This window comes from Vulpes vulpes, chromosome 13 (genome assembly GCF_048418805.1).
Source record: "Vulpes vulpes isolate BD-2025 chromosome 13, VulVul3, whole genome shotgun sequence".
Taxonomy (NCBI): domain Eukaryota; kingdom Metazoa; phylum Chordata; class Mammalia; order Carnivora; family Canidae; genus Vulpes; species Vulpes vulpes.
In genome coordinates, this window is record NC_132792.1 from 41,837,430 (window position 1) to 41,861,241 (window position 23,812).

Sequence of the window (23,812 nt, forward strand, 5' to 3'; positions counted from 1 at the left end):
TAGATGGTTATGTTGCAGTTATTTCAATGTTTATATGTTATTATCTGCTTGTGCATTAATCAAGGTAATGGTGCAAGTAAAGATAATCCTGGAAAAAAACAAAACAAAATTAATGTCATGTGAATTTTGACCAGATGCAAAAAAAAAAGCATCACATTTCCTGTTAAGTTAACTTGTCGAAGGTGCAATTGGTGACACTATCCTGAACTGTCAGGGAAGAATAACATTCTACCTACCGACAACAGTGCTCCCTTCCATAGCAATGGAAACCACATACCTCAGCACTGGGTCCATTTAACTCTATATGTTATGTTCAAGATGAATGGGAGTGACATGCTCTAATCAAGTGTTCCCTTTATATTGCAGCAGACAATGAGATCGTCCATCAGCACTTTCTAGAACCTAGGGACAACACAACCATCATGCAGCCAGCCCATGCCCTGCATATCAGCCTAGCAGCCTCCATTATCATTCCAGTCATTCCTTTGCAAAACACTACTGAAAACCCAGTTGCACACATGGGATTCTTGAATTTTTCTATGAAAAGGTATTTGTAAGCCTCAAATGTAGCAGCGTTTTGGTTAATGATTAGGAGGTGGAGGGTGTGTGTTTGTGTGTGTGTGTAGATATTCTAATACATAAGGTAATTTATAAAATACAATACTGTAAGAAATGTGTCTCTTCCAATGCCTCAAGACAGGAGTACAACTTTTCTTTTTTCTTTTCTTTTTTCTTTTCTTTTCTTTTCTTTTCTTTTCTTTTCCTTTCTTTTTTCTTTCTTTTCTTTTCTTTCTTTTTCTGTTTTGTTTTTTCTTTTGAGGGTTTGTTTTAATTTTAAGGTAGTCTACTTGAGGCCATTAAGAAAAAATAAATATGAAAAAAAAAGAAAAAATAAATATGGTGGAGAGTCCAGGCCAGGCAGGAGAGAACAAGGTTTAAGCTGCCATCTGGCCGGGTGACACTTGACCATCCATTCTACCTCTCTGGTGGAAGAGTCAACTAAGGTGACCCAACCGGATACCCTGTAAGGTAGCTTTCAGCCATAAAACAATGCCTTCTTAATATTTATAACCATGCGTATGCCCACTGAGGAAGGAAGGAAGGAAGGAAGGAACTTGTAAAGGAGTTTCAGTCAAATATCTTCCTGGCTTTCATCATCTGAGCCATATTCTTACTTCACAGTGTAGTTTTCAGAGACTCCCACTTGCTTTGTCTTACCTCCAACAAGACCTTTCAAAACATTGCTCCAATCTCTAGCAGGAGTAGGAGAGTAGTAGGAATAGTCTAGGAACTAGTATTTGAAAACTTACTCTGCCTTCACTGTGCCAAGCACCCTCCATGTGCTGATGCATGTTACCTTCATAACAACCCTACGATAGATATACTGTGAATAGTCCCATTTTTAAGACAAGACGAGAAAACTGAGGTGAGAGCCTAAGTTTCCTACCCCCATAAATACATTGAGCTGAGAATCAGCATAAACTCCAACCAGCTTTTAACATTTATCCTTAGAGCCCACCTCCACTGATGTTGATGACATGGTGGCCTGGATACTGAAAAGTTTTATTAAAAAGAATTTGTTTTAATCCCCTTGCTCAGTTACCTGAGAAAAAGCATCTTGTGCATAGCCCAGAGGCCTGTGCTTGGCCCTCGTCACCAGCCAGCAACACATCCACAAGCACAGACACTGCCTACACGGCACATTCCGGGAACCTGTTCCAAGTGGTACAGTTCTGCATTGTGGGGCAAAGGGGAAATGAGGGCCTTTGACAAAGCAGAGAGCTAGTACCCTGTTTGCTGAATGTGATAACCCCAGCTTCTAGGAGCAACAACTCTTCCTTTCTCATACCATAGAGTTCTTATTTAGCAGCTATGGAGTTAGCAAAGGGTTGTATAATCATTTTCTAGTTACTTCATTTCAGTTTGCTGCTGTGGAGTTAGGTCTTCAGTAAAAATGCAGCACTCGGATTCTGAAACTCTGATCTGGGTGCCTTGTATGTATTCACTCAACAACAGGAACCTACTACGTGCAGACCTGGGGCGGGCTACTGGGAGCAAAACCCAATGTGGGCCCTGGACTCTCAGAGCTCACATGAAGACCCCAACAATGAGAATGACTTTCACTAATTACCGAGGGCCAAGTGTTATGAATATTGCTGTATTACTTATTGCCCTGTTCTCTCCTGAAAAGATGTATTTCATTTTAATGACAGAAATCCTTTGGAGCAAATGTCACAAGGTAAAAGTCGGATTGGTTTTAAGTGTGCACGAGACTGCAGAGTGAATGAAGCGTTGAACTGGAACGGGAGGAAGGGATCAGTGGTATTTCAGCTCATTTGCAACCCTCTCAGAAGTCACTTCGTCTCAATACCCAGATGCCACGAGGCAGGCACTTTCTTTTCTCCTTTGACCATTGCTGCTTTGGGGCGCATACGTATATTTAGTATATTTAGAGGCAACAGAAGCTCAGAGAAGTCAATGAGTTGCCTGGGTCCCCAGGTAGTAATTCAGAGAGCTAGGATTCTAATCCAAATCTTTTGATAGGTAAATCAGTATTTTTTTTTTTCCTCTGTCATAGCTGTTTCTAATGATTTGATCTTTCTTTCCATAAAAGTTACAAGGGCTTCTTTCCGCTTGGTTTCTGTGTAGAATAACTAGAAGAGAATTCTCAATCATGTTTTTAACTGCTGAAAATGTCATCTACATTATTTGCAGAAATATCAAAACATGCCAGGTAAGAATGCAAGAAAAAAATAACTCACAACAGAGCTAAAAAATAAGCTCTGTGGACATTTTGTTGTGTATCTTACCCGTCTACCTTTTCTTCAACATAGCTACGTGTGGATGTACGGATGAATAGTGTGTTATTTTTGTTTTGTTTAAGCTACTCTACACCGAACGTGAGTTACTTTTTCATAAGAAAGAAATTATTTTAAGTAATAATTTGAATCATTTGTAATATCTTCAAAAATATTAAAGAAAGTATTTAACGTAACTATTTAAGCCCCAGATATGTTATACACACACAGTTAAGTCATTTGTGAGTGCATGTGTGCTTGTGTGATGTATTTTATTTAATCAACAGTATGTTGTAAATGTCTTTCCATATCACTAAATATTGTATATTATTTTAAATTAATGAATAATATTCAATTGTACTAATGCATCATAATTTATTAGCTAATTCCTCATTTTAGACGTTTAGGATGCATTACATTTTTTTACTCTCACAAATGACACCGTAAGGTCTAGATGAACAGTTTATATACCTAAACTTTTGCACACATTTGTAATTATTTCCTGAGATTAAATTCCAAAAGATAGAGCTCCAGAGTGAAAGCTCCAGAGCTAAAGTCTCAAAATTTAAAAACACATATGCTCAAACCACCTTTAGAAAAATTGTATCATTGTTCATCCCACAAAGTGTATGCAATAGCTGCATTTTCCCTCACGAATACCCAATATTATTCTTTCTTCTCTTCTTTGACAATGATAGGCAAAAGAGCTAGTGATTCAAAATCCATGTTCATTGATTAATAGGGAAGTTGAAATTTTAATGTATTTATTGGTCATTTGTGTTCTCCCTTTGTTAATTTTCTTATAGCTATAGAGTGATCTTTTCTTAAAACTCTTTGCAGAGTGATTTTCAGTAGAAAATTTTCCATGTTGTATATTTTAGATTAAATCAATACTCAAACTCAAGTTAGCAACTCAGCTCAATATGAAGAGTAATGACTTGAAGATAGGTTTCAGAAGGAGCGTAGACAGCGCGAGGTGACTGCTTCAGGCCCGGGCATGGCACTTTTGCTGAGATTTGATTCTCCACTAGGTCTGATATAGAGTGCAGACAAATTCAGACATACGATGGGATGGGGTCTACTGATCATTCTCATGGAGATGACCCAGGCACAATAAACTCCAGTGAGATGATCCTGGGAGATCATGTTAATTATTACATCTGACCGGTCAACCAACTTTTCTTGGGAAAGGTTACAGTCACAGTACATACCAAACCCCTCCTAGGTTAGGAGTCCAACTTGATGCAGAGAGATCAAAAGATTTCACATCGAAGGTTTCTTTAGACACCAAGAACAGTGAAACCAAAGTTTGCAACCTTTTGGAGTAAAGAAGAGTGTTAAAGCACATTTCAGCTTACAACTTGAGACTTTCTCAGAACTGAGTCCAGGCGATTCGCAAAAGGACACATGTAGATTCAATGGTCAAATAGGCGATAAAATTTTTGAAAGAAAATGCGCACTTCATAAATCCATCACACGGTATTCATACTGCATAAATCGGGTGATGGGGTTCGAACTATTTGTTATTTTTTAGCTTTCATGGTTTAACAAACAGAAGTGTCATTTACTCCTTGAGATGAAAACACACACACAGCAACTCCCCACACTGTCTTTGATGAAGAATCTGGCCTTCTAGTTCATTTAACATGAAATAACAGATTTGTGTTGATGGTGCTTTTGTTCTTGATGGTGAGAGAACTTGTTACTGAAAAATTAGCTACCCACCCTCAAGCAATCACTAATATTCCAGTTCTTGAATAGAAAAGGGTAGAAGAGAGCAGATGGAAGCAAACAAAAATTGTATTAATAATACATAACAGAGTGCTGCTACAAATGATATTTCAGTGGAGGAAAACAATAGGAAAACTGCCGTTTTCATTGGATCTTAATGTATTTATCAGTCTCTAATGCTCCTATCTTCAAGCAGTTCCCTTTTATTGACACGGCAACACAAATTGCAGAAGTAAATTGAATCACAGACTCAGAATGTAAAAATCAATGAGAAATAATTTTGTAGCACTAAAGTGAATAGTGTAATGCTAGGTATTCATTTAATTAACCATGAGCCTTTCCACATAATGCACAATCATTGCCAGCTTTTCAGCTCATAGTTGTTCCAGGAATAATGGGTTTGGGATTCATCTTTAGAAAACCTGCATTAATATTTGAAAGCGTTTAAATCCATTAGTGGGTCATCTGAACACTGCAGGTCACTTTTACATTGCTAATTGAAACAATAGTAATGGGTTATAATCTACTGTCTAATAATGCCTGGAGTGTTTTACCGCTTTTATATCTGCAGATTCCAGGAAATATGTAAATTTGTTGCTGAACTGTTATAAAAATATGGAAATTTAAGCTGCAGACATCAAAGTATTTTTTTTTCTTAAAAAAAAAACACAACATAGCATTTAATAAACTGAAGAGTTACACTACATTCTGGTGTCAGGATAAATTCCTTACTCTAGACCTTCCCCTGTTCTCTCTTCTCTGCTCTGGGCGCAGCATCTGGCATTCACATTTTCCACGTTGCCATTAGGAGAAAGTGAATATCATTAAACCAGTGAGTAAACAATCATGTCATTGTTTCCATATGCAAGCTATACATTGACTCAGCCTGCTGGGTCCTGGCTGCTTTTTTATTTGCCCTACATGAATTTATGCAAGCATTTTCCTTTTCATGGGGATTTTTAATATATATCAACATTTTCTTGGATGGGGGCAGTACATGTGGCAGCAACTCCAGCATATGAAATGAGAATATGATTTCAGTGTGAAAACATACATGTGTGTAAACACATACATACATATCAAAGGAAATATGTGAGAAAGACTAGCTTTCGGAATCCTCCCTGTAAATTGAATGTCATACAAATTGATACTTAACCAGCATTTTCTCTTTTAATTAAACATGCATCTCAGGCACTTACCTGTATCTTCCTCTGCTTAATTATAGTCTGATTGTGCAGAAAATCCAGAAAGATGCATCTCATTATAATAAAGAAAATGCTTTGGCATAGGAAGAGATAGTGGATGCATGCATACTCATTTTATATAAATGGAATATGTTTTTGGAAACACTTTATACCAAGGCTCAAAGGAAGAGAAGGGCTGAAATCCATTCACTCCACCACCGTCGACAAGATCGCATTAGTAAACCAGGGGAGAGAGGAGAGGACTCAAAAGACACATGTGGGTGGCACTGGATTTGATGCTCTATCAAGAAAAGCAACATTCTAGTTTCTGGCCTTCATTACCTTAGCAAATGTATTTACATCTGAGGAAGATGCTATAAATTGGTATCAAAATTCTGATTTCACCCCCAGAGCACTGGTGAGAGAGCTTTCAGGCAAGGAAATAAAATGGCATACACAGGCTAGCAGAGCCCATGTATTAATTGTGTTGTATGTGGAATTCAAATGAAACACTTTAATGACTTTAATGAGGGTTGTGGATAAGAAGGGGACCAAACATCCCTTGGTTCCTGAAATAGAAAGACAAACCGGTGAGCAATATGCGTAAGGAAATGGCAGAAAGGAAACTTGACCTTGTGAAGTCCTCTCTTAAGTATTCCCACCATGTTTCCTGTCTTTCTCCATGCACTATTAAGCTCCCTTTGAAGTCAGTATCACTATACTTGCATCAGTCGTACAGGACATGGAGAAAGATGAAACAATGACCCCAGAAAGCAAGTAGTTTCTTTATCAAAGAAGGACAAGTACCATTAGCCTATAGTGCAATAAATAGCCTCCTCAAAGATATTTTTTTCACTTTCTGTCGGCTAAGGGAATTGACAAAAGGATCACGACTTGATTCCCCACAAGGAGAACCCTGTTGTGATTAAATAGGATGACAAATTGGGCTTTGTGTCCCAGTTACAGCTCTCATGAGTTTTATTGTGCCTACAATAGGGACAGGTACTTAAGGGTTAAGAGAAAATCCCACAATAATATCACATACCTAGTCAACCGAGAAATCCTACGTGAAGGTCAGAAATCCCTTTCCAGCCCCTGGGAGTTTCTATAGCTTTACCCTTCTAGTCTAGCTGCGTCAGAACAATACTAAGCATGTGGAAGCCCAAGAAACCAAATTCTTGCCTCTTTCCCCAGACAAATCTTGGTAAATTTTTAGCCACGGATACAAGAGCTTACATAACTGACCTCACACAAGTGGATCCTATCATTTCTCATTTGCCATTTCCTATCTTACTGTAGTACACTTTGTTTTAATTTTTTGGACTTTGAATTTCTATTTGTTTCCAGAGTTGGGAATGCAGCTGCCAGTCATGAGTGAATCGTTGCCCTAACTTGTCACCAAGAAGATGGTTCTTTCTTTTCCTTTAGGAGTTTAGTCATTGTCCATTCTCTTTTTAACTAAACCTTCGATGCCCATTTCAAGATGTAAAGGAAGCTATTTAATGTAAAAGCTCTTCCAGTTCTAGGTTGCCAATCATTTCCTTTTAGTGCATTGAAAGAACATTCATTTGGGAAACCCGATTCCTTCCCATAACTTAAGACATCCATTAATGGTGTGCCATCCATTGGTTCACTGGCTATTAGTAAAGGAAATGCCTGACCTTGTTACCATGAGTCAGGGAAACAAATCTCTCCATTTTAGTAGATGCTCTTTGGTTTGCCTTTTGGTGACTTAGTGGAGCCTTTTTTTTTTTTTTTTCCTGAGTTACTCTGTTAGGCATCATGCGTTCCTGTCCAAAACTCTTGTGACCTTGGCTCTGGGTGAAATGACAAAGCTAGCACTTGGGCTGAAATGTGACATCTCTCTTTGGGCCATTCCATTGGAGCTTCCTACCTCGTTCATTTATTTTTAATTCATTCATTCACTACACAATATTTATCGTATCCTACTAATGAAAAGGACTTCAGAACCTACTGTATTCAGGTGCTTATTTATTCTTCATTAAAGTTATCCAAGTCTGAGTTTGAGAATATATGGGTGAGGATATATATATTTATATACACACATACATATACATGCTCATAGCTGCTTGGTTATTTTTACAGTTTATTTCTAAGCTGCTATTCTCATGGAGATTTAGATGGTCTTTGTATTATCCATCACAGCTTTTTTGTATAGGAGTCCTAAGAATATTTCAGAGTTCCTAGCAAGTATAGGGCCTTAACTTTGACTAGAAGACAGCTCCTTTGTCCACCAGGGAAAGCTCTATCCTCAGCCGTTGCTGGCTTTGGGAGGTGGGGCCTTGTTCAACCAGCACTTCCCCTGAGTCACCCTTAAATCATGGTGCCAGCGAATATTGGAAGATGAAACATTTACCTTTCCAGTGACCTGGTTTGTGGAGGAACACAATTGTCCCTTCTCTAGAAGCTGGAAGAGGGAAACAATACAAATACATCTTACTGATTATTCTTGGTGCGATTATTACTTGAACATTACAAATAATAGCAGCCACCATCTAATATACAATATGAAATGTGGCAAGCACTGCTCCAGATGCTCTTATGGGCCATATTTTTATCGATTCTTATTGTCTATTACATTTAATATCTCCAAAACTGGGATGCGTCTGACAATCTCTAGAAAGTCACAGCTTATTTGGTATAATTTATTTGGTTAATATAATGAGTTCTATGAGATAAAGTATTAACTCATTCAAACATCACAAGAATTCTATGAGTTAAATCATCTATTATTACCCATTTTATAAATGCAATTGAGATGCAAATGAAATTAAAGAACTTGCTCAAGGTTAACAGTTATTAGGTTATAGAGGTAGGGTTAGAAGCCAGGCGAAGTGGTTCCAGGGCATCTGCCCTTAACCTCAGCGCTACACTATATCTCCTAGGATGAAGTTTTCTTGGCTGGGTCTTTTATTTTCCTGTGTGCTTGGTGCTGTGTCTGCTGTCACAGAGATTTTTACAAATACACCCTTCTATCTCTCTTGTTCTATTCCAGGATTGGCTGAAAGTTAATGGAAGCTACATGATTTCTGACTTCTGTATCTGGAACGGAAACACCATATGCTGCCTTCTCAGTGTGTTTCTTTTCTTCAAAACCTGGTTTCAGATCCTGAAGAAGTTCAGCATGGCTGTTGATTTAGTGAAATGATACAATTTATTGTTACTATAGATTGATTCCACAAAATGGACCCATGAAGTGACTTTGAATCACAGAATCGAGGACAATTGGGATGAAGAGAGATACGATTGTGGAAGTAACTGAAGTCATGACGTTTATCTCTCCAGTACATTAAAGAACTTAGGGGAATTCAAAATATTTTTATTTTATGTCAGTTCACTTTTCTGTATTTGAATCAGAGAAGGTACTGGGTGTGAGAGCTTCATGAGTGAGTAAAAAGAGATGCAAATAAAACTTACTTCCAAACAGAATAATAAATAATAAACTAAGTATGTTTGTATTAGTGTTATCACTCCTAGGTTCACTATCAAAAATCAGGGCAGCCAGGTGGCCCAGCGGTTTAGCGCTGCCTTTGGCCCAGAGCCTGATCCTGGAGACCCGGGATCGAGTCGCACATCAAGCTCCCGGTGCGTGGAGCCTGCTTCTCCCTCTGCCTGTGTCTCTGCCTCTCTTTCTCTTTCTCTGTGTCTCTCATGAATAAATAAATAAAATCTTAAAAAAAAAACCAAAGTACTTATGTAAATAGAATTAACAGATATAATTCCACTACCAGTCTCATGTACAGTGATATCATTACCCATGATATCAAACAGCATGACAAGTTTATCATAATTATTTTGAATGCTAACTTGACAGTCTCCAGTTCATGGTATGGCTTTGTCCAATAATGCAGCTAAAGTTAATGAGTTGGGGTAAGCGTTCTCACTAATTTGACTGTTTATATAGAGGCCACTTGAGATGTATACACCAAACAGTAATCTCTGAGCAGAGAGAGACATAGGGCTCCGTAATGAAGGCAAAACATGTGTGATATGTCATATTTGTTAAACATGAAAGACAAGTCGTATCATGTTTGTATTTGTCTGTATGTAGGCTTCAAATAATATGGATGTGTATATAAAATTTCATTTCAAGATAAAAAGTTACTATCTTATTTGAGCACAATTGGGAGATGTCAAGCGAACAATTTACACTCTCCTTTAGACTAGTCTTTTCTATATAATCGCTCTTACTAAACTTGAAACATATTCCTTTATTAATGACAATTGCAAATGGAAGAAAGTATGCATAAGTTGGAAAATATCATTAATGTCAAATAATTCATTTCTTCAAATCACTCTTACTATTTTTATTCATGGCACAGAAATGCAACTCTGTCCACAAGAAGCCACTGGGCATTAATATAGACATGCACTTACCTCTTTGTCCAGCATAATCATTCATCAGTGTTTGTGGAAAGATGGAGGGAGGAGGGAGCAAGAAAGGAGTGAATCATTCTATATCCTTCAGGTGAATAATTTACTTGTTTGGCTTAAATAAACCACATTGAGGAATATCAATTATTTAAAATTACTTGTATACAACTCAGTATGTTATAATCTTGTATAGCAAATTCTTGGCCCTGGTGCCAGTGGTTTCAAAGAGGTTAATGCCCTCTTTAAAGTAAGAATAAGATTTTTCACTTTAGGATCTAGACTCATAGGTCATTTGGTCTCAACCACAACTTGGCCATTAGTTTAAACCTAAATCAAGTATTTAGTTACAAATGGTAAGGGTTTAATCATTTCTGTTTGTTTTGTCTATTTTCACCTATGATGTAGTACATTTTAATGATAGATTCAAAATGGAATAATCCCATTCATATAAAAATACTTATTTCCTAAGTGCCTAATATTGTGCTTGGGGCTGTGATTGTTAGCAATAAACAAGTGATTCTTACCCCAAGAATCCTGCTATTTCATTAAAAGGTAAATTGGAAATTCATACATTCTATACCTGAAGTCTTTCCCCCACCCAAAACAAAGTTAAAACCCACAGCAAGGCATGATTGTATTAAGCAGTAGTGAATTACAATAGAAAGTTTGTGAGGATATAGTCACCAGAGTCTCCATGGTGAAAGAAGAATTTCCTGACTTAACGGTTAGAACCCACATAGGTGTGTTGCCAGACAGGGTGAGGGAAAAGATAAGGATTCCTCCTTTAGGGATAAAACAAATAAAGTCATAGAGGCCAGAAGAAGCAAAATATACTTGGGGAATAGGAGGAGACTAATGTAACCATAGCTCCTGGTAAGAAATATGGCTTGATGAAGACAAATTCTGAAGGGTTAGGAATTTATTCATTCCATAAATATTTACTTGACTACTACTCTAAATGAGGCACTGAGCTAGGAAGTATGGACACAACTCTAAAAACAAGACAAAACAAACAAATGAACAAACAAAACAAAAGACAAAAAAAGGACACTAACCCTCAACTTCACAAAACTTTCCATCTTTTCAGGGTGAAGGAGACAAGAGAAGTATAATCTTCGGCTAACATGATATTGAAGTCAGAGTAATATGAAAGCATTTGCAAGGTATGTAACTCTTATTTGGTGGGTTAAGAAGGCTTCTTGTTGGGAGCCTAAGACCAGAAGAATATGAAGGAGTTTGTCAGCCAAAGAAGTGGTGAAAGGAAGGAGGACAAGACTCCAGCTTAATACAAAGGCCCGGAAACAGTGAGAGGAAGGTTGGCTGAGTGGCAGTCTCTGCAGTTGTTTTCCATATGGTGGAACAGTTGAAGATGAAGCTGGAGCAAATGAACGTTAGTGGTAAAATCATAACAGACCTTGAGGGTCATGCTAAGGTGTTTGATTTTACATCCTGTGGGCAGTGGGTTAAATCTTTGTGTGATCAGAAATACAACTCTAATGGAGAGTAGATCAAGGGAGTCAAAAGTGGACAGAGGGACAGAGGAAATGGTAGGGACCTGAATGACAGTTAAATCAGCAACCTGGTGAGTGATTGGATGTGAGGCCCATGGGAGACAGGACCCCGAATGCTTGTGCAAAGAAAATGGAACTTTTTCAATAGGCAATGGGGAAAGCCCAAAGTCAATTAGTGGCCTTTGATGGAATAATCAGCATAATGGAACCAGTATTTTAAAGATATTAATCTTCGGGTGATTGAAGAATGTTTTGGGGGTTAGCGATAAGAAACCAGGTAGAAAGGACAATTAATAGGTTAACTTTGGGGGAAGGACTAAGCTAAAAGTGAAGATTTTGGAAATGCCCACACTTAGAAGATGGAACGAAGAATATAATCTACTAAATTTAACTGAACCATGTTTGATTGATGACAGGTACATCAGCAGAGTGTTGAATCAAGCAGGCCAATGGAGGACGCACTGTGCAGGGGTGGTATAAGTCTCAGAGAGCATTTCTACAGCCACCCAACATGTACTCAGTGTTCACCCTGTGGCAGCCACCAGGGCTCCTATTGTAGGGGGACCGGCAGACAGGTTAATCAATCTCCAACCACCCTTCCCCCCACAAAACAAAAATAAAACAAACGAGTACAACATACAATTAACCCTATACATGAAACTTACGCACAAGGTAACAACAAATGTTTTGGGGTGCTTATTTTTTTTAATTAATTTTTATTGGTGTTCAATTTACCAACATACAGAAAAACACCCAGTGCTCATCCCGTCAAGTGTCCACCTCAGTGCCCGTCTTGGGGTGCTTATTTTGCTCCAGGCCCTGTGTTAAAAAAGTTTACATATCCTCCCTCAATTTGTCTTCACGACTCTTCTCAACTTCTGGACAACAAAATGAAAGCTTGGAGGGCTGCAAACTGATGTTCGCAACAATTTCACTAGATGGTCAAATGTCACTGCAGCACAAATGAGCAAGATCCATCTGATTTGTTGCAAAAGGACTGTTTGCTTGGCAAAAGGCAATGAGTATCCAGGTAGATGAAATAATATGTGAAGAGGTGTGAGAGTGAAGAATGATTACAGGTGGGCACTCTAAGGAATTTTTAGAAGGGGTCAGATGCTAGGATGGAATATGGCTGAAACTGAGATTAGAGATGATGTATACACTTGACTAGGGTTGGAGCTTGACACTGTAGATGTCAGGGTGCAGTGGTTAACAGGTTTTAGATGTGTGCTTTCCAAAAATTAATTTGGCAGCTCTATGGATGATAGATAGAAGAAAAGCCGGAGGGGAGGCAAGGAGACCAGTCAGGAGACTAATATGATACTCCAAGTGAGAAAGGATAAAACCCTGAAATAAGGCCAAAGCAATGGAGAGAAAAGAGAAGGAGCAGATCCACATGATGCTGTGGAATGCAATATTGCAAGCCTGAACGCCAGTGTGACATCAGAGCTGAGAGACAGGATGAGTTCAGGTGTTTGATTTGGTTCAGGGAGTGCCTGGTGGTGCCAATTTTTGAGAGAAGTCTTTATATAATCTTTCCTATCTTACCTCCACCTTCACCCAGAACTGCCTCCCGAGCAGACCTACTAAACATCATAATAAATAAAGAGAAAATATTGCAGTGTTCCAGAGTTGTGGAAAAGAAATTCAGATTTCTGGATTTTTCACAGTGAGTGGAAAGGAAAAGAGAGGCAGAGATTTGGACATCCACAACAACACAAGAAGGCTGGTAGGAAAAGTTGAGAAATAAAACCACTGAGGCCTATAAAGAACACGTAGAATGTTAAAAAAAAAAAAATTCTCAGATGACCTAGAGCTCAAGAATTTTCGGAATAAGAATATACTTAAGTTTTACTAATCAAGGTTTCACTCTGGAGGCTGATTTGTGCAGGAGGTAAAAGGCATGACACGGATCACGGATATTATTGGCACCCTTTCCCTAATGGCCTGGTTGTGACAGGAAGCATCAGACGCTCTTCTAAGGCTTTACCGTCATGATGGTACTCTTGGGAAGTACAGCCTTCATCTATTTGAGGGTATTCCAAAATCATTTTCTGAGATGTCTAGCAATCTATCTTCTATCTTTCATCTAGGAAGAAAGGGTCTGTCCATCCTCAAGCCCCCAGACAGTATGATCCCACCTCAGTAGAGTCAGCAAGTGACCGAATGGGTGGCGGGTAGATGTAAGTAAAGTGTTAGATTTTCCATTATTGGGAGAATTACCTTGGTAGACGGTGTGTCAGACAGTCTGACAAACTGTAGGGACAGGGATAGAGTCTACACAGCATTCAGAGGCTTGATCTGATCCACTGCCCTTGGAGACACAAAGAACCAACAGCTGAAGCAAGCAGGACCACATTTACTGCCCAACCCTGCGATCCCTTGGGAAACGGATCCCCCATAGAACACTTGCCTCCTCCCTCGCCATCCCCTTTGGTAACAGTTCTGAGCAAGGATCAAACTTCAGCTGTGCAACATGTTGGCCAAAATTTCAGAAACCCTGGAACCAATTTATTCCATCTGGAAATTAGTTTCAGCTTTTATTGGTGCAGAATTTAGTCCAAACCAGACCCAAGTTCCAAAAGGAGGTCCCTACTCCTTTACTGTCAGAATTTTTCTCTTTTCTAAAATGCACTCGCTTAAAAGATTTAAAATGATAATCAAGATCAAAGACCTGGGCCTTTTGTATTCCAACTACATTTTCCCATAGAGGCTTCTCCTAGGTTCCTTCTTCTTGAGGACATGAAGAAATTCCACCATCGGTTACTATAAAAGGAAGAATTTGGAGAATTTAAACTGCTCTTTTATAAATGTATATTTTAGCCAGCTTTTCCCTCATGCCAGGTAGTGACTCAGTTGCTTTCCTAAAACAGCAGCTGGACGGACTGATTAATCTTTTTCGAGGGAGCAGGGGAGGGAAAGGAACAGAATCTTAACAATAAAGTTTAAGTAAAAACGTGGTCCAAATCCATTTTTACAAACATATTAAAAGTATGCAACGTTGAAAATTTCAAATAGTCTTATACATAAGATCTCTTTGTTTCAGTCCATCTGCTACTGATTAAACATTTTATATTTCCATTGTGATTAATTATGCTATTTATATACTTGAAAATGATTTGTTTGAAAAGGTATGGTCTAGTGTAAGTCTTTCATTTCTGAGAATGACAGCCCTTCAAAAAAGTAGTGCAACACTATGCACTCAGGAAATCCACCATCTGCTTTCTTACGTTCTTGTTACAAATTACAAACCTATAGCAAAACAGAGTCTAGAGAAGACAGCGTATAAATAATGCTAATGGCATTCGTTTGAGATGGTCAAAAACATCAGAAAATTGCCACTACTTTTGCTATCTTCACTTGGTTTTAGATTTAAATTGCCAAATGGCCAGAAAAGTTCATCCAGGCGTAGAAAGCATCCCTAAATCATTGTAATCGAGGCTGAGTTTTTCAGGTGTCTGAACAGACCAAGATGGCATACACAAGGTCGAGGCATAGCCTTAATCCCATAAAGAGAACTGGATTAGGGTTATAGTCAATATAATTGAGGGGGGAAAAAATGCTCTGGAAAGTGTGCAACAGATACTTTTTCAGCATGAGTATTCGTGGGTGCCAACTGACAGTAAGGACCCAGTGCCAGCAATTTCCCACCATTTGAAACTTAGCTATTGTTTAATTTTTGCATGACCAAACAGGCATCTGAAACCACAGAGCAAAACCATTTTTATCCCGCCCTGCCAAACCGCTTTTAGTGAAATTTTGTAAACCAAAACAAAATTGCTCTCAGACAAAAATAAATGTAGGCCAAATCTGTGATGTTGTTTTGTTTTGCTTTGCTTTCAATGACCATTTTGCATCCCCAGAAACGAGGACTATGCAGCAAGCAATCCTCTGAGGAGGATGGTTAGCAAAGTTCCCCGGGAGCCACAGCTTCCTTAGCCTGGGCTTGCTCCCTCTTCTCTAGGGGGAGGCCTCCAAGTGGCACCCCAGGGGCTCCGGGGCTCTGTGCACCGCACACCGTTCGCTTTCTCTATGTGTCTCTGATTGTCTTTCCTCTCCTGTGTGCTCCCCCCCCCCCCCCCGACCAAGCATTATTCTGTGACTTGTGGCATCTCTATTAAGTAGTGAGCTGCATGGAAATGATTAACTTTTGAACTGCAAAACCGAAAACACTCGTGTGCGCACTGTGGAAATGAAACATGTCATGTAGCAAACGGGTTCCCTTGATGGAGTTTGCAGCAAGAAAGCAAAAATCATTGGCTGAGGTTTCGGTTTTGTTGTTGTCATCGTAGATCAAAAGGATGTGATCATCCTTTCTGATGGCTCTTTTTTCCCCACCCTGGTAAACAGCCTCTGAGTGAGTTCATTAAATATTTAAACAGCCCTGGTATCTATTAATGTTATCAGACACATGAAATATGTCTGATGGATTTATTCTGCCGTTAAGGAGCCATACCCCGGTGTCCCTCCTGGGACAGTGCTCCAGCTGTTTAAACTATAATTCCATCACTGGGAGGAATGGTGAAAGCACTGACCTCTTTGAAACGGACTCATTGCTACTCAGCCTGTAAATTGCAAATGAAACCTTTCTGTAATAATGTTAAAATATGCATGCATAGGAATTAAAGCACTTGGGGTCACCAGCAAAGCCTGGTGCGTTTTCTGTAACCTCTAAACAGCTGGTAGAAAGAATCCAATAAATCAATGCCTGGAGAAGATTAGTGATGAGGGGGTGTAGGAGTCTTTTTGGGTTCAATGGTTCTCCACCAGGTATAGGGGAATCTTAATCAATTCTCTGAAGCTTTTAGGCTTTTTTTAAATTCCATTACTGCTTATTTGATCCTGTTTCTCAAAGGAGATAAATTATATTGATACTGTGGTCTATACTTATCCTCCATAAAATCAATCTAATATGAAATTATGCATGAGGTCCTTCAAACTGTGAGCTAATTTGTTGTCCTGTTTTTACCTCCTTCAAGCTTATGAGAAATAAAAATCCATGACAAATAAGATAAAGGATGTCTGGCCAAGTTTTCCACGTGGAGGAAAGAGGTGTGCTGGGCTACTGGTAGGTTATCCCATGCCATCATCACAAGTGTATTTGTTTGGTTATTTTACATCAGTTTGACTTGTGTGACTGCTTTTAATGATTTATAAGAAATATTGATAAAGCCAGGTGTTGATGTCTCCCAGAGATTGTAGCTTCAAAGAATTGGACTGGTTAATTTATGAAACGAAACTTGTTCTTTCTGAAGCCATGAAATAGGTGGCAGACCCAGAAGGTGGAATATGAGCCAATTATTTAGGATTGCTAAAGGGTGGGTATGTACAGCCTGGGCTGCTGATTGATAATAAGCAGATCAAACTAGTAAAAGAAAAAAAAAATCCTACAAAGTTCAGTGTGAATACTTGCAATGACAAAATAAAGATTCCAACAGATCTGATAAGTAGGACGGTGGTCCAAATCTAACAAGATGACAACAGTCATGAACATGCAAACCTTCATTTGATTCATTGGAGACTTTTATATAGAAATACAGACGTGAGAAAAGACAAAAGAGGTAAATGCAGAAGAAGATCTTTCCCAGTGAAATTTGGGAATCACTGAATTTCCCCCAGCCTTTGTGAGGGAGGTTAATGGGTGAGGTGGAGGTTGGTGGCCCCAGGTCTGTTCTTTGCTTCTCTGCTTTGTGCTAGAATGGCTTCAAGCTTATTGTGTCAGCTCGAGACTTCTCATAAGATTAATGTAAATTTATTTTCACTGGTCCATATACATGCGAGCCCGATGTTGATAATAATCAGGCTTATTTAATGCATTGGTCACACTACTCCCAGCATATCATTGCGTATGTAGAGCACTACCCTTTAGGTAGGACAGGGATAAGCCTGGGCATCCCAAGGTGAAATCAGATAATAAGAGAAAATGATCTCAAATGAGCAATGACGGCCAGCACACAGTCCTGGTACATGAATTAAGCTGACTTGGGAACAGGTACTGGAGATGTGAAAGAGGACTCGACTGAACTGTGTGGTACCAATTAATAGAATGAGGCTAGTTGGTGAGTGTTAGAAAGGAATCAACTTGACCTGAACATGAAAAAAAAAGAGCTTTCTAACAAGTATAGCTATCTGAAGATTAAATAGGCTGCTTCGGGATAGAGTGACTTCTCTAATATTGGAAGTGCAGATTATGAAGTGATTTGGTTTGATGGAAGATTCAAGCGTGGCTCCAAAGGTTGGAAGAGATGACTTGTAAATGCTCGGATTCAGTGGATCTACAACCTTTGAGAGCCCCCCGAAAGAAAAGACTAAGAAAATGAATAAAAATCCAGAACACATATATGCCTTCTCTAAAAGCATCTTTATTTAAAGATGCTTCCAGGACAACACTTCTAAAGGAGTAATGCCCACTTCTTCCAAGGTAAAAAAAAAAAAAAAAAAAGTAATATTCTTACAAATTCAGTGAACCCAATTCAGTGTTCCCATTAAACAGCAACACTTTAAGCAACTAAAATGCTATTTGAATTTCACTGGAGCTTTGGAAAAAGATATATTTAGTGGTTATTAACCCAGTACTTATCCTTCCATTGCACAAAATGCCTCTTTTCCTGAAGAATCCCCTGCAGAGAATTCCCAGGCTGGGACAGGGCAGCCGCCTTGCAATTGGCATCCAAACCACAGGGCATAGCCAATAATGATTTGCAGTTAAAGTAGCTGCAAGGGAAAGATGGTAGTCATTTAAAATAATTTCTGCCACTGGAATTTTTTCCTTTTCACTTTTAATCACTTAAGGGTCAGTTCCCCTAGAATTCTGGGTTTAACCCCTTTAAATAATTTTGTTTTCAAAAGGATCAAGGGTATAGAATGTATAGGCACAAAGCAATATGAGCACTCTTCATGGGACATGAAGCTTTAGGGAACTAAAGATAGGTTAATTCCATGCCTGATTCATTCCATGGGCCATTTAACGAGAGCCTCTGGAATTGTTCAGCCAATAATGAACTCACAGGATCTAAAGGTAATCACTGCTGCAATTATTAAAATTTACACCAGAATTCATTACCCTTTCTACAGATAAGTGTCTTGTATTAAGTGGTCTAGAAGGGATGCGTGAACTGGTTCAATAACATCAGAAATCCCTTATTTGTTCTTTCTTACATTCATTCTCGTCTGCTCCCCCAACATGAGATGAAACTTCTAGCTGATTCTCAGAGAATATTTGTTATTTTGTATAGTAATTTAGAAATTAAATCTACTTTTCTCATGTATATTAGCTCATTTAATTCCTCCAATCCTGGTTCATTTCTTTATCAATAGTATTAAATGCTAACCTCTGATGATTTCATAGATACCTAAAAACGCACCATTCTAAGCATTTTTCATACATTATCTTATTTGTTACTCACAGCATTCACCACGAGATCAATGTTATTATTATCCCCATTTTATAGATGAAAAATGCCAAAGTTTGAAAAGCTTAGGGACCTCACTCCAGAGCACACAGATTGTAAGTGATGACACCGGGTGGACCTAGCACTCATGCTCTTAAGCACTACCTGACATGTCGAGTCACCTCGTGGCTTCCACTGTGGATCCATGGTGCATGTCAGTACAGAGGTAGTACCAGGCTAATGGAAACTTTTGAAAAGAAGCATGGCCACACCTGTCTTCATTTGGAGTAAAGACAACCCCACGGTTCTTCTATAGAAGACACATAATCTGAATACAAAACTCCTCTTTGACTCTCATAAAGCCATCAATAGCATTCTTCATTATTATAAAGGCAAACCGTGTGAAGCATTCGGCGGGTCAGTGGGTTCTGTTTTGTTGCTATTAGAAAACCAAAAAAAAAAAAAAAAATCAATCTCTGCCTTAGTTCAATAGAGACAAGAATTCAGATATCAACTGTGAGCAAGCACCAAATAAAATTTCAATAACCTTGTGTGGTTATTTTAGGACTAAGGCAGAAACCAAAGAATTCTCAAAATGACATCAAAAATGTGATTGCAATTCAAGAGCTTCATATTTGACGTGATAGATAACATATCCTAGAATGTGAAAGTATGTACATCACCTCGAGGACTTATGCCAACACTCCGAGCACAGGGTCTTAAAAAGTTGGTTGATTATCAGCCCGCAGCACTGTGAGCTGCATGTACTACCACCAGCAAAATTTAACTCCTCCTTTTCAGCTAATCCATATTGAAAATAAAATGTGTGCAAAAGAAAAAGTATGAATTATATTCTATAGATGTTTCAAAATAACTCTTAGTAATTATAAAAGGAGACTGGCTAGACAATTTTCAACCCCATTGTTCATACGTTGTGGGAAAATCCAGAAGATTCTGACTCTCCTTTAGTATTTGTTATTCATTTTAAAAATGAAATGTTATCACTGTAGTCTCAGTAAGTGGGTGTACTTGAGATTTGGGAGAAGTCAAGCACATTTGATTCCACCAATTGCCTCAAATTATTTTTCAAACATTTTGGTTTTGAGTAAACTCAAAACACATTTTCCAAGTTCTCTTTCCCTTTTAAACCCATGTGTTTGGTAAGAGAAATTTAATCCATATGTTTCTGATTCATTTTGAGTTAACTCATCAAATTGTTGATTTTTAAAATCTAGTTGATGTCCAAAAGCTTTTTGATGGTTGTGATTTTTCCCTCTGAAATAGTATTGTGTTTTTTCATGTGTAAACACACGTGGGTCTCAAAGATTCATGCTCCATGTACTGAGGATTTGAGTGGGTGCTAACTCATTCAAACTCACTTCAGTCATCCAGGGAGGATTCTGACGTGTGTAATAGCTCAGACCACTCAGGCCAGTTTTTATTTAGATGGCTTTCCTTTCAAACCCAACCTTAATTGTGCTACGGATACATTTTATGAAATCTAAAACTATTTTCAAAAATTATATCGGATTTCACTGAAGCAGGAGATAAAATCCACATAACTTTTGTTGAAACATGTCATGGATGAGAGGGTACGTCCATCGTGAAGATGAAAGGAGAGAAAAAATAATATTGCCACGATACTAATAAAAATTCTACTGCTCACCCAATGGCACCCACAAATGAGATAGAACCGCAGTTTATTTGGGGAGGTTTCAATAAGTCTTTATAATTCTTGTTATACCATTCAGAACAAAGGAAACCAGCCGATTTGGGGCCTGGGATATACTTAGGGGAAATCACCTACCTTGCATTGCCTTTCTTTCCTTGGAATTGAAATGGAAGGAAATGACGGATAAATGTTGATCTGCCCACATGATTAAAATACTCTGGCCCAAGGCAATGTGTCCCATCATCAAATACCATTGGGTTTAACACCTCTGCTGAGAAAAAAGGCTATCAGATGAGGCCTCAATGAATTATTTCCCATGAATAAAGAGAGGGTGAGGAAAAAAGGATTTCACAGATCTTGTGAAATCCTAGACTGCCCCGAAGCCTAAAGCAGGACACACATAAAAGCTAGCATCCATCTTCTCATGGTCAGGGAAAATATGCTCTTCTTGCCACGAAACATCACAAAGAACTGATTTTCATGCACGGATGTCTGCCCAGTGTACAAATCTGCAAAGCAAACATCCACAACTAGCCCAACAAATTACTCTTATGTTAATCGGTGGATGTTTGCATTACAGATGTTTTTACTATGAATAATACACCCTCAAACTGGAGCCCTTAAAGGATCCCTGAAGCACGTGGCACTCTGTCTCAAATGTGAAAAATGGGAACACTCTAGTTCCTTGACTAATGCGGAAGATAAAGATGAAGGAAATGTTTCTTCTCCCTACTTCTCCTGCAGAAGGGTCGCTGGTTGATATGCCCAGAGAAACTACGCTTGCCAGCCCAGAAGGAGATGATGCCCATTCCTGCATAGGAGAAAACTCTTGGAAAGAGAATGGTGATCAGCACTCTTCCTGTTCAGATAAGAAAAACAGAAAAAAAAAAAAAAAACCTATAGTTGTTTCCAAACATTTTCTTTCAAATGGACACAAGCCAACCTCCATTGGATATTCATTTTTTCTTATTGCGTCTTTGTCACTGCATTATCTCAAGAGTGAAGAATTTTAAGAACAGAACATCTCATCCTAAGAAACAGCAGCTTAATATTAACCCCTTGATATTAAATTCACTGATGAAAATTACCTTGCAGAAACCATGCAGAGAAAACTTGCACCATAATTTTATGAGAACATGCAATCACACATGCGTGCACACGCACACCCTAAGATTTTAATATTGAACAAGACCCCCGCTTAAAGATTTCTGACACGGTAGCATTAATAATTTTTAAAGCTGGAGCCAAAGCTCATCTAGGTAGGCTGCTTTTTCCTAGTTCTTATCTTGGAATCAAAAGGGTTTTTTTAAGCTAAAAGTGAGAAAACAATTGCATAACTCTACAATGAGTGTGTTAGCCGCATTATCAGAAGCTATCAAATTCACCCAAGAGCCTCACTCGTGTCTCAATCTAAACTGATGGCACTATGGGATGATCTTTCTCTTTGAAGAATAGGTGCAAACTGCTTCTAACCTAACGGTTCTTAATCCCATTACGTATTAGAATCTCTATCTCTAAGAGTGTTTAAAAAATTTCAATACTCAAGTCCTATTCTAGACAAAATGTATCAGAATTTCTAGTCGAGGCCCCTGCTTCGATATTTTAAAAAAACTTACCAGTTATTTGTAATGCACAGCCAGGCTTAAGAATTTTCTTTCAAAAAAAAAAAAAAAGAATTTTTCTTTCTGAGAATTTCGTACCTCTTTGGTTCATCAGCTCCAGAGAGTGATAGTTGGGGGCCGATGATGAGATGGACAAAAGGGTACCCAGAATAGCTACCACTGCCCCATGTAGACAGTGATGACTTCCCTGCCCCCCAAAACTGCACACACATTCTATAATAAAAGATGTAAAACTCAATAAATAGGACTTTAAAACTGAGCTTCTTGTATGCAATATTTCAAGCACACTTTGAGAGGGAAAAATTGCTGAACCTCCAGGACCTTTTCATTAATGCCTATGAAACAAAATAATATTTACAGTCGCTTTTCATCACAAGTCTTGTATTTACACCTTTTGTAATATCTGAAATAAAGGATTCATTTAGATTTTGTGTCCTGGGTAAATCTCTCTAAACTTGAAGTAACTCCTCAAACTTGAATATCATTCTCTATGTCAAATTGGAAACAGAGAGAAGTTTGGTTTCATTGGTGTTCAAAACATGAAATGTATGAAGCAAAGGCCACTATCCTTTCTTTATTTCCAGTGAAGACATTTTAAATGTTGATATTTTAAAGTATCACTAAAAAAAAGATATTTCAAAAGTCATTTTTTTTTTAATTTTTTTTTTATTTATTTATGATAGTCACACAGAGAGAGAGAGAGAGAGGCAGAGACATAGGCAGAGGGAGAAGCAGGCTCCATGCACCGGGAGTGTGACGTGGGATTCGATCCCGGGTCTCCAGGATCGCGCCCTGGGCCAAAGGCAGGTGCTAAACCGCTGCGCCACCCAGGGATCCCTCAAGTCATTTATACCATAATTTAGGTTCTTGTACGTCCTCATTAAAATTCTAGTTAAATTATTTGAAAAAAAAATTTCCATAATTTAATAAAAACACATGAACAAATTTTTTTTAAAGATTTTATTTATTTATTCATGAGAGACACACAAAAATACAGAGACACAGGCATAGAGAGAAGCAGGCTCCCCACGGGGAGCCCGATGTGGGACTTGATCCCAGGACCCCAGGATCATGACCTGAGCCAAAGGCAGACACTCAATCACTGAGCCACCCAGGTGCCCCATGAACAGACTTTTAAAAATCCCTTTTCTGTCACTGAAGGTCATAAGTGTTTCTAAAAATGCACAGTTTTTTTCCAAAGACCGGAGTCTACAATATCTGATTATTAAAATCACATGGATATGGTAATTACTAAAATAAAATAATGAATAAAATAAATAAAATAATAAAATAAAATAAAATAATGAGTCTCCAGAAATAATAATTAAAGTGCTTCCAGAAATGTCAGAGATCTAAAATTTCTCAGAAAAATATCTTGGTGTAAAGGCACTTACTGTACATCCAACACTGAGGTTGTCACATATTATGCACCTTGCACTGATTCTCGGTGCCCTGAAAGCTGTCAGAATACTTTTCTTCTCATTTATCAATTACTTTTTTCTTTTTTT